At 43.2% G+C, this 11,929-nt stretch overlaps 1 long non-coding RNA gene across 1 annotated transcript in view; it reads left to right on the top strand.

Moving 5' to 3' along the window:
• LOC122541713 overlaps positions 1-6,514 on the top strand; it is a 7,943-nt gene extending 1,429 nt beyond the window's left edge. Inside the window, exons 2-4 of the long non-coding RNA XR_006309658.1 lie at positions 520-625; positions 2,250-2,305; positions 6,078-6,514. This is a non-coding gene — a long non-coding RNA (uncharacterized LOC122541713). The remainder of the gene's footprint in view (positions 1-519; positions 626-2,249; positions 2,306-6,077) is intronic.
• The last annotated feature ends 5,415 nt before the right edge of the window (positions 6,515-11,929 follow it).

The following is an 11,929-nucleotide window of genomic DNA, read 5'->3' as shown; positions in this document are numbered from 1 at the left end:
TGGGAGATCCCCTGAGGTGATGAGGTTATGGATGGTCTGGGAGATGATGGTTTGGTGGTGGGAGGTGGGGTCATGGTCAAGGGGGCAGTAGGAGGAGGTGTCCGCGAGCTGGCGTTTAGCCTCAGCGGTGTAAAGCTACCTGTAGCTAGAATCTAGTGTCCTGTTAAAATTCCTGAAGAAGGGCCTGTGCCCGAAACGTCGAATCTCCTGTTCCCTGGATGCTGCCTGACCTGCTGTGCTGTTCCAGCAATAAAGTTTCAACTCCTGTTAAAAAGAAATACTGATTTCTTGCTAGTCACAAAAGCCTAGACTATGCTTTCAATCAACTTGGCTCTGAAAACCAGGGAGTTTGGAAGATTTTCTGTATTTCTTTTGAAACTTTAGATTTCGTGACAACTCTGGGAATGGGTGGTGGTGATTGGGGTGAGGTGCGGGGGGCAGGGTGTGGTGGTTTCCGATTTCCAGTGTGCTACCCCAGTGAGGGGTGACAAGACATTAACACTTTTTCTCTCTCCACAGATGCTGCCAGACTTGCTGAATTTCTCCAGCACTTTGTTTATATTACCATTTAATCCCGAACTGTCACCAGGATCACTTAATAACTAACTGCTCAGAGAAGCAAAAGGTGAGCTGTCAATTGATTTTATTTTTATTCTGCAGCCCACAATTTGAGACCCATTCTACTGTTCCCTGACAATTTCATGTCTGGAATCTTGGCCAGATGGGCATGACTGAGAGTAACAGAAATAACAAGGAAGTATCTGAATCTTAAATAATGGCTGTGTACTGTGTAACTCAGAGAATTCAATGGATCTCATTAGAGATAGGAGCAGGAGTACAATATTTGCTGTCATACAATATTTGCTGTCTGTCCATCTAGGTAGATATTAAAGCAGGTTGACAAAAGACTGGCTCAAAGAAGTAAAAAAGTCACACAACACCAGGTTAATGTCCAACAGGTTTATTTGGAAGCACTAGCTTTTGGAGCACTGCTCCTTCATCAGGTAGCTGTGGAGCAGAACATCAATCTAGATTTGTTCTATATATCATTTCAGTTGCATGACACCGTAGTCTTTTGCTAGAAATTCTGTGTCTTATGGTCCTGCTCCACAACCACCTGATGAAGGAGCAGTGCTCCAAAAGCTAGTGCTTCCCAATAAACCTGTTGGACTATAACCTGGTGTTGAGAGTGTGGTTGCTGGAAAAGCACAGCAGGTCAGGCAGTACCCTCATCATAAGGCTTGTGGGCCGGAGGGGCCGCGAGATAAATGGGAGGGGAGTGGAGTTGCGGGAAAGGTAGCTGAGAATGCGATAGGTCAATGAAGGTGAGGGAGAAGGTGATAGGTTGGAGAGGATAGGTGGGAAAGGCGATGGACAGGTCAAGAGGGCAGTGCTGAGTTGGAGGCTTGAGACTGGGACAATGGGGGGAGAGGGGAAATGAGGAAACTGGTGAAATCTACATTGATCCCGTGTGGTTGCAGGGTCCCAAGGCTCAAAGAAATAACTTCGAAGGAACATCTTAAAAGAGGAGAGAGGGTGGTTCAGGGAGAGAATTCCAGATTCTAGAACCCAGGCAGCTTCTGCAATTGGTGATGAGATGGAAGTCAAGGATACAGAGGAGCCCAGAGCTGGAAGGTAGCATAATTCCCAAAGACTTGTGTAGCCGGAATGGTTTCCAGAAGTAGTAGTAGGGGTGAGGACATGGCCACATTGGATATGAGGGTGAGGATTTTAAAATGGCAGACTGAGAGCTATTGCAGATCATGGAGAACAGAATTGGGAGGGGACTGGGAGTTGGTGAGAGTGAGGGTATGGGCAGCAGAGATTTGGATGAGCTAGTGTTTATGGAGGATGCAAGATGGGATGCCAGTCAGGACAGCACTGGATCTGGATGGAATAGCAGCATTTATTTGATTTTTAGACAGCAATTGCGTCAAATTTAGCTTCAGTAAAACGTCTCTATGCTGCAGGCAACAATGTCAATTGAATGCTCACAAGATTTAGAATGAGCTAAAATCAGGTGGTGCTGTACCATTTTAGACAAAAAGTTCTCCAGATATCTTAATCACAGCTGTATTATGTCCCAGCTGACTGTGTAATAATAGTTTCAAATCTTGATTAATGAGCCCTATCAGTTGTAAAACAAGTTTTGAGCTTTGGGGATACTGAAGTGACTGACGGAGGAATGCAACTAATTGACTTCATGGAGACGAGAAGGATTGTAGCCATTTAAGTTTTCTTCCTTGCAGATTCCTATTTCAAGATGAGAATGTATTCACAGACAGTGCTGGAGGCAAAACATCAGGTGGGTCTCTGTGTGTGTGTGTGTGTGTGTCTCATGTCCCCTCACCCTCCATTGGGTTCCAATTTTGCAATGCATTATAATGTTTGAACTCTTGTCCTCAGAATATTATCCCAAGGCTCTGGATTATACTTAAGCATTACCTCTAATTACCCCCAAATGCTGTGCCATCACCCCCACCCCAGGCCTTGTATACTAAGGCATACAAGGCAATGGACTGCAGATGCTGGAATTTGTACTGAAAACAACAAATGCAGAGTGAGTCTGGCAGCATCCATGGAGAGACAGCAGGTTAACATTTTGAGTCTAAGCCACTGTTCACATTATCTAATGAAGAGTCAGCTAGACTTGAAATGTTAGCTCTCTCTCTCTCTCTCCATGGATGATGCCTGACCTGCTGTGATTTCCTACACTTATTGATTTCAATACAAGGCAATGGGCCAAATGCTGAAAAATGGGATTTGACTAGATCTGAACAAGGGTCATTGGATTTAATATGTTAACTCTGTTTCTCCCCTACTGCAGACCTGCTGAGTTTCTCCAGCAATTTCTATGTTTGTTTCAGATTTTTGTTTAATTTATTCAAATAGTTAGGTGTTTGTCTACTGCAGATCCAATGGGCTGAGGGACCTTTCTCTGAGCCATAGACCTCTGTGACTTTGAAGATTACTTTTCTCTTCACTATCAATTTAGCCAATGGGAGAAAAGTTGGAATCAACTGAATTAAAAAGACAGCTGATTGCACGTTGTTACAAACAGGCATCTATATTTAGCCCAATCATAACACTGTGAGTGAGATAGACATTTGCCTGTAAATGAGAGAGTCAGGGACATATTGAAAATGGCAAATGTTTTTCGTAAAACAAAATCAAGAACCTGAAGATGCTGGAAATCCAAAATTTAAACAAAATAATTGCTGGAAATGTTCAGCAAGATCAGGTGGCATCTGTAGTATCACATGCTCTCACCAGACCCCAGGTGAGTTTTTTTCTGCTCCAGGCAGGAAATCCGAAATTGTCAAGATCCAAGGTGAGGACGGATGAGTTAGTTTCTCTTCCTTTATTTTCCAAGCCCCTTGATCGAAACAAGTTAACTTGAAAAGGATCCTTCCCTTGTAGCTACCTTTCACCGAGACCCAGATAAGCTGCAATGGAATCCTCTGGAATGATGTAGGCTGTGGTGAGAAATTTGGGATAATCGTGTGGCCCTTCTCGATGTCAGACACAAGCTGTTGCGTTTTCCAACTGAGTTCTAGATGTCGGAACCAGATCCTCCCTGCTGATCAGTGAGAGTTCCTGTTAACAGGGCATATCCCTCATTATCACCTTCATTACCAAACCCCAACCTGACTAATACGCAGCTTCCCATTGTCCAGATAGAAGCTAGACATCAGGAATTTGTGACATAGACGTCTGAGCGGATACTTGGTGACTCCAGACTTCCTCCTTGGACACCAGGCACCAGCATCTTAGGGTACACTCCATAGATAGTGGTTACATGCCCATCAAATCTGTGGATGTTGACCTCTGACTTGTGCCAGCCCCTCTCCACTACTGTGGCATATCTCCGTTTCACTTACAGTACGGTCCTATACTTTAGTGCTGCATCTCGGAGCACACTGGCATCTCTCATTTGAACAAAAGAACAAAGAACATTACAGCACATGAAGGGGCCCTTCGGCCCTCCAAGCCTGCACCAATCCAGATCCTCTATCTAAACCTGTCACCTATTTTCTAAGAATCTGTACCCCTCTGCTCCCCGCCTATTCATGTATCTATCTAGACACATTGTGCCCGCCTCTACCACCCTTGCTGGCAATGTTTTCCAGGCACCCACTATCCTCTGCATAAAGAACTTTCCACACGTAACTCCCTTAAACATTTCTTCTCTCACCTTCAACTCATGACCCCTAAAAGAATACTTGTTGGAAAGATACATTTGCATGGAGGATAGACACCAAGCTCAGAGATTGCACCTCAAAGCAGCTTGCTTGAACTTGTTAGTGCTCAGTCACTTAGTGCCCATTTGGATGCTTGGAGCACACTGGCATCTCTCATTTGAACAAAAGAACAAAGAACATTACAGCATAGGAACAGGCCCTTCGGCCCTCCAAGCCTGCCTCGATCCAGATCCTCTATCTAAACCTGTTGCCTGGATCCTCTATTTAAACCTAGATCCCTGTTTTGCCTCGCATTTTAGTGCTTTGACCCCACAGCCACACTGTAAAGGCTCCTATATTGTCTTGCTGTTTAGTGCAGACACAAACCTTGTCATGTCATGTCAGTCAGCAGTCATGTCAAGGGAATGTACATGCAGCTGCACTGCACAGTGCTATGTCAATCACACACCTACAGCATGTACCATCAATCTCTGTGACAAACAACACTGCATGTGCTTCAACCAGAAGGCTGTGTCTCAAAAGAGAAGGGGAGATATCCTCAGTCAAGTCAAGGGTGATACCAAAAAGCAAAGAACTGTTGATGCTGGAAATCTCCAACAGAACCAGAAATTGCTGGAGAAACTCAGCAGATCTGACAGCATCTGAAGAGAGAGAAATGGAGTTAACATCTTGAGTCCAGTGACTCTTCATCAGAACTTCAATAATTTGGTGTTTTTGCTTCGAATAAGATACTGTTCCGTCAGTGAAGGGCGGCATCTGACCTCAGTCCAGAGGTTTGGACCCAGTCAGTCATCTGCTGTTAGCGGTCAGGGCTGGGGTTAGCCTCACTAGAACCCAGGGAGTGAGCCATGGTCTCGTGTAGAGAGCGGTCAAGAGTGTGGTCAGCAATTACAAAACTGGGGAAAAGTGAGCTGTGAAGACAGAACAAAGAGCAGGCAGAAGCACAAAGTATGTGCTAGTCCTTACTTTATTTCACAACTACAAACCTATATATCTCCAGGTTACATTGAATTATGCCTACTTCCACAGCTCTGAGCAATCTCTGAAGCGGAACTTTCTGGAAATATATCTGCACACCATTCCTGCAGATTTCCCCTTGCCTCTCTCCTGGTGATCACCCTCAGAAATTCGAGGGGATTTTTCAGTGGAATACATTTTTTATTTCCTTCGTTTACAGATGAAGTTATGATGGCTGACCCCCCTGACCTCCAGCCTCAGGAGAACACTCAGTTTCCAGCTTCATAATTCAGTCTCAGGACAGGACATCAGTGTAGGGAGCAGATTAATTTGTATATATAACCCACTGGAGCGACCACTCATCAGGCAGTAAGCTAGAAGGGAGTTTATGACCTGAAAAAAGAAGGTATTGCTCCATAAATTTAGTTGGACTTCTGAGGACATTTCTCAATAAAAAAAATCATGCCATTGCGTATGCTGTTCAGACAATATCTGACAGAATTAATGATCGTAGAGAGACTTTTACATGGTTGCAGCTGCATCCTTTTGAGGGATTTTGCTGCTGACTCCAAAAAGCATGTTTAAAAAAAATACTCAAGAATTAAAGACTACACATTTCGATATTCAACTCACAGTCACTGGTACGTCTTTACAAATGTGGTCTTGTATCTGTTGAGTAGGACCCTTTAACCTCAAATTCCCTTTCGGGCAGTATTGCTGTCCAGAGACTCAATATGTTGTGCGGTCTCAATTCATTGTGAAGATTCCAATTTGTCATTAGGACAAGACCACGGGCTGTTATTAAGGGTCAATCGCAGCTCATGTAGGAGGACTCTCACCTTGGATCATGAGGTTTTGGGATCAAGTCCCACTCCTCAACTATAGTACTAAAAAAAAATTAATGTTGTGTCACTGCAGCACTGAGGAAGTGGACGGGACATTGTCTCCCTGCTCAAGTGGATATAGATGATCCTGTGGCGCTACTTTTGAGTCCAATCATTTGTCGCCAAGTCAACATCACGGTGAGAAAAAAAAACATTATCTAGTCATTATCACGTTGCCGATTGTGGGAGTTTGTTATAGACACCTTAGATATCACTACCCTGTGGAACAGTTACTATACTCCAAAAATATTTTGTTGTTTGCAAGATGCTTTAAGAGGGCTGTTGGTCTACAATGAAAGTATGCAGGGCACTTGTGGTGCAGTGGTAGTGTCCAAACCTCTGGATAAGCGAGCCTGGATTCAAATCTCTAGAAATGTGTAGTAGTGTATCTGTGCAGGGTAATTTTAAAAAAATCTATAATGCAAGTTGATTTTTTAAAATTAAAACACTGAATTATAATTTCTGGTTCTAGATAAATGCAGACATGTCCCAAATTCTGAAGAGTTTTGCAACAGTAAATTTACTTATGGGCCCATCTAAGATCATTACCAGAAGGTTGAAGGGAAAGCTTCAAAGAGATTTTGTACTCTGACAGCAAACTGTGATGAAACCACAATTTAGGCCAACCTTTAAACTGGAAGTTGATAAATTTTTGATGAAACACGTAAACTTAAAAGAGTTGGAAGAATGGGAATTCGGAGAAATGGAGAGGCCTTTTGAAGAGCCAAAGTCTGGCTGATGGCCTGAATGAACTTCCTTTGAACTGTGAAATTTTATAAACCCGCGGTGAGAATATATGCTGGGATATCACTTTCCATTGCTCAGTGTGAGGACTGTGCCTTTTTCAACAGCTAGCTCCTTGTGAGAGGGTCCACCTCCCAAAGGGGAGGCAGGGAGGCAGGAGTGGGAGGGGGCCACAGGTGAGGACTCCCTCATAAGGCTCCACTGTCACTGGAATGATGCAGATGGGGAGAGGCGATGGCTTAGTGGCATTATCGCTGGAATGTTAATCCGGCTAATGTTCTGGGGATCTGGGTTGGAATCCTGTCATAGAAGATGGTGGAATTTGAATTCATTAGAAGTCTGGAATTGAGAGTCTAATGATGACCGTGAATCCATTGCTGATTGTTGGAAAACCCCATCTGGTTCACTAATGCTCTTTAGGGAAGGAAACTGGCATGGAACCTGGTCTGGCCTACCTGTGACTCCAGACCCACAGCAACATGGGTGACTCTTAACTGCCCTCTGGGCAATTAGGGATGAGCAATAAATGCTGCTTAGCCAGTGATGCCCTCATCCTGTGGATGAATAAAAACATTCCTGCCATGGCATTTAGTAGAATTTGAATTTGATAAAAATCAGCACTGTTGAAAATTCCCATCTGGTTCACTAATGTCCTTCAGGGAAAAAAAACCTGCCATCCTTACCTGGTCTGGTCTACATGGTTGACTCTTAACTGCCTTCTGGGACAATTAGGGATGGGCAATAATTGCTGGCCTAGTCAGTGACGCTACCATTCTATGAGTGAATTAAAATAAGGTGGGGGATTGGCAGGCAGGTGGAGTGGGAGTGGGAGCGGGCAACACATGAGGGCTGTTCTGGCACTGTTTTGGTGGAATGGTTCGGATGTGGGGGTTGGCTGGTGAAGACAGTTGGGAAAGAGGTTGGGGATTGATGCCCGGGCAGGGGGTCGGTTTCCTTTATCCCCGAGGAACATTCCCTTTCTCATCCTCCTCCTTCTCTCCTTCACCTCCTCCCTTCCCTCCTCCACCTTCCTTTTCCATTCTTTTACTCTTTCTCTCCATCACAGGGGACAGACCCCTATCATTTCTAATGGAGATATGCATCCCACTGGTTCAGAGAGTATGAAGCTACAAGGACATCCTGAAGGTGCATTGTGATGTGAAGCAGATTGGGCAAATTGAAAACTAAAAGGAATTTAGAAGCACCTGAATAGATTCTAATTGAGTTGGTTGGCAGCAAGTCTGCTTTGAAAATCACTTTATGATTCACATCCACACAGTGGAGAGCACTGAACTGCTGAATTATATTGAATTTTAATGCAGCCCCCTACAAGATTAACAATTTTCTTATGTCATAGTCAACACTTTTGACACTATATATGATGTGCCGATTGGAATGCAAGCCATTGGAAAGTAAAATCCTTGCAGCATGTTCATTGCCAAGGTGTAACAGCTCGATTATGCAGGGTTGACCCCGTGACCCACGATGTTAGATGCATGAAAATCATCCTCTGTCTATAGCCTTACATAATGAGAAAATCCATCTTGAGACGTACCTTTGTGACGGGAATGAATTCTCCCCTGTCCTTGTTATGTTTTACACTCCAAAACCTTGTTTATTCAGAGGGTTGCTCCTATAATCTTGACTCAGCTACAGTTTTCCCACCAGTTTTCTGCAAATGTAGGATTTGGATTTGAGGGAAATGATCAGTCGAGATTGTTTTGAACGTGAGGGGTAAGGAGTTACACAGGATAGACTTAGGCACAGAGACAAAGTGCGTTCAGTCCAAACCTTGTCATGCTGGTGTTCATACTTCCCTCATGTCTCCTCCTGTTTTTCCTCATCTTACTCTGTAAACCTGTATTCCTTTCTGCCTCATGTGCTATTTAATTTCCCTTTAATAATAACAGTGCCCTGAAACAATCATCAATTATGATTTTAAAAATCCATCGGTTCATTATTGTCCTTTCAAGAAGGAAGCTGGCCATCCCTCTATTCTTTCTTTGGTCTGTTGACTAAAAATGGGAAACGATACTGCTTTAAACCAAGGAAGCTGTGCAAGAAGGTGTTTGCAGATTTGAAAACAAGTTACTGGAGAACGTTGTAACTTATGTTTGCAACAGTGTCTTATTGAGGCAGTGAGGGAGAGATCCAAACAAATCAGTGAGTGTATTCAGTAAATTTTGATCCAGGAACAGTCTTTGGATTGGCTTTTCAATTAGCGCCAGTTGTTGTGAAGCAGATTTGGCAAATTGAAAATTGAAAGGAATCTAGAAGCATCTGAATAGATTCTAATTGAGTTGTTTGGCAGCAAGTCATCACTGGGAACAGGAGTGCTTATCACAGTAACAACCTCGTGACTGGTTCCTGCGAAGGTGGCTATAACCTGATGAGTAGACAATACAACACAAACATCCGGCCTGGAAAAGGATGTCTCAATCTTGCTTTCTCTCTCCCTTCTGCTTCCTTATAGCTTACTGCTGTCCCTCTCCATTCCTCTGTGAGATTATTTCCCGACAAATTCCTGAAGAACTCCTGCAGAGATCTCCTGGAACCAGCTGTTGCTAGACCTGCTGAGGTTTTCTAGCCTTTTCTATTTTTATTGCTGGAATGAATAGGGTGTCTTATGGGCTATTGAGGGAGTGCAGCGTAGGTTCACGAGGTCAATTCCTGGAATGGGGGACTACTCTATGCTGAAAGACTGGAGCGACTGGGCTTGTATACCCTTGAGTTTAGAAGACTGAGAGGGGATCTGATTGAGACATATAAGATTATTAAAGGATTGGACACTCTGGAGGCAGGAAACATGTTTCAGCTGATGGGTGAGTGCCGAACCAGAGGACACAGCTTAAAAATACAGCGTAAACCATTTAGGACAGAGATGAGGAGAAACCTCTTCACCCAGAGAGTGGTGGCTGTGTGGATAGCTCTGCCCCAGAGGGCAGTGGAGGCCCAGTCTCTGGATTCATTTAAGAAAGAGTTGGATAGAGCTCTCAAAGATAGTGGAATCAAGGGTTATAGAGATAAGGCAGGAAGAGGATACTGATTAGGAATGATCAGCCATGATCATATTGAATGGTGGTGCAGGCTCGAAGGGCAGAATGGCCTACTCCTGCACCTATTGTCTATTGTCTATGGGAAACTTTGGATAGGCTAGGGTTTGTACCAGCTGAAGTTTGGAAGAGTAAAATGTGACTAGATTGAAACAAATAAGACCCTGAAGAGTCTTGACAATGTAATTGTAGAGATGATGTTTCTACTTATGGGAGAATCTAGAATGAGGGGTTGCTGTTTAGAAATCAAGTCGCCCATGTAAAGCAGGAACCTCTCAGTGGGTCATGAGTCTTGGGTACTCTCTACCTGAAAGGGTGGTGGAGCAGGGTCCTTGAATATGTGTATGGCTATGATAGGTCAATTCTCTTTAAGGAGGGGTCAAAGGTTATCAGAGGTAGGTAGCAATGTGGATTTAAGATCGCTCTCCGACATGATCTTATTGAATAGCAGCGGAGTCTCACTGGATTGAATGGTCTACTTTGATTTCTTGTCTATATGTTAGATACAAAAATAAACTTTTCTACCAGACTTTAGTCCAACACAGAAACCTTATAACTAGAGTAGAGGAAATAAATATTGAGAAATAACTATTAGCCTGTGTATTGACTCTCAGACATGGATTTAATTTTGTTTATAAATGCTCTGGTATTTTTACAGGAGCAACTTTGGAACATGTACCATGTTTGTCAATCCAGAATCAGTGTCATTTATAGATTTTGCACAGAGTGGTTTGATCGAGTGAATGCATCATCAGTTCTGTAAATACTCAGTGCTGAGGGTGCATTGTCATAAGTCAGATATTTGACAAAGGAGAATCAGTTATATTTTAACATCTATCACTGTTTCTGTAAAATAGACGCAGAGATAGAATTTATATTCCTGGCTACCAAAACAAGTTTTTGTTTTCCAGAGGCAAGGTCTTGACTTTCAGGAAGACATTGACCAGACCTTCTCTGCAAAGTCCTGAAAGCTCATCCTCACCTTGAGTATATTAATCATGAACCTAATGGCTCACCCTCCAAATAGACCCCAAAAGGTAACATTGAGTCTATGGACACCATTTGGCCCAACAGGTCCATGCCAGCGTATAGGGTCTACAGAGTCTCATCCCATCCATCTCTTCATCTCAGTCAATCTTTCTTTCTGTCTCAGATCTTTATCTTTCTTCACCTTAAATACATTTATGATTAACTCAACCACTGCCATGTGTTAGTGAGAACCCCATTCTCATCATTCACTGAGTAATGAGGTTTTATTATTAATTACCTTCGATTTATGACCCCTGGTTTTCATACCCCTAACAAGTGGGAGCATTTTCTTGGCTATTATCCTGTCCAAACCTTTCCCGATCTTGAAAAAGTCTACGAGTCCATCTGGAGAATAGTGTCCTAACCTGTGCAACCTTTCCTGAGAATTATCAGATCTGCTATTGTTTTGTGAATTATTTTTGTACTTTCTCCTGTTCTTTTCTATAGTACAGATCCCAGAGCTGTGCATTGTAGTACACTGACAGTGGAACTTACTTAAAAAGTGAAAGTGCTGGAGAACCTCAACAGGTCTGGTAGCACCTGTGGAGAGAGAAAAATAGAGTCAACATTTCGAGAACAATGCAATTCTTCTTCGAAGTGGAGTTTGGAACGGAGTTCTGAGAAGTTGAAATGTTACCTCTATTGCTCTCTGTACAGACGCTGCCAGATCTGCAGAGTTTCTCCAGCACTTTCTGGTTTATTTCAGATTTCCGTTGTCTACAATGTTCCTGCTTTTATTAGAACCAAATTGGCAGCGATCATCAGATTGTGGATTTGCAGACATTGAGAAACTGAACTGGGTTTAATCAGTTTCTCAATGTTCTCCTCTAACATGGTACAGAGAGAGAGAGAGAGAGAGAGACCTTCATTCAGTCTGCTCACTCTAAGCATAAGTTTGTGTCAGAGGTGACAGGGTGGCACTGTCTGCACTGATTTCTTTGTCAACATTGAAAGAGGAAGCATGCTCCTGAATTAATGTGGGGAAGAAGAGTGTAAGTGAATATTTCGCATCTAAACATGTCGTCCTGTTGCTTACCACAAACTTGGCAGGTAAACTCCT

This window comes from Chiloscyllium plagiosum, chromosome 38, assembly GCF_004010195.1.
Source record: "Chiloscyllium plagiosum isolate BGI_BamShark_2017 chromosome 38, ASM401019v2, whole genome shotgun sequence".
Taxonomy (NCBI): Eukaryota; Metazoa; Chordata; class Chondrichthyes; order Orectolobiformes; family Hemiscylliidae; genus Chiloscyllium; species Chiloscyllium plagiosum.
Note: the sequence above shows the minus strand (reverse complement) of the source record. Positions and strands in the feature narration are given on the sequence as shown.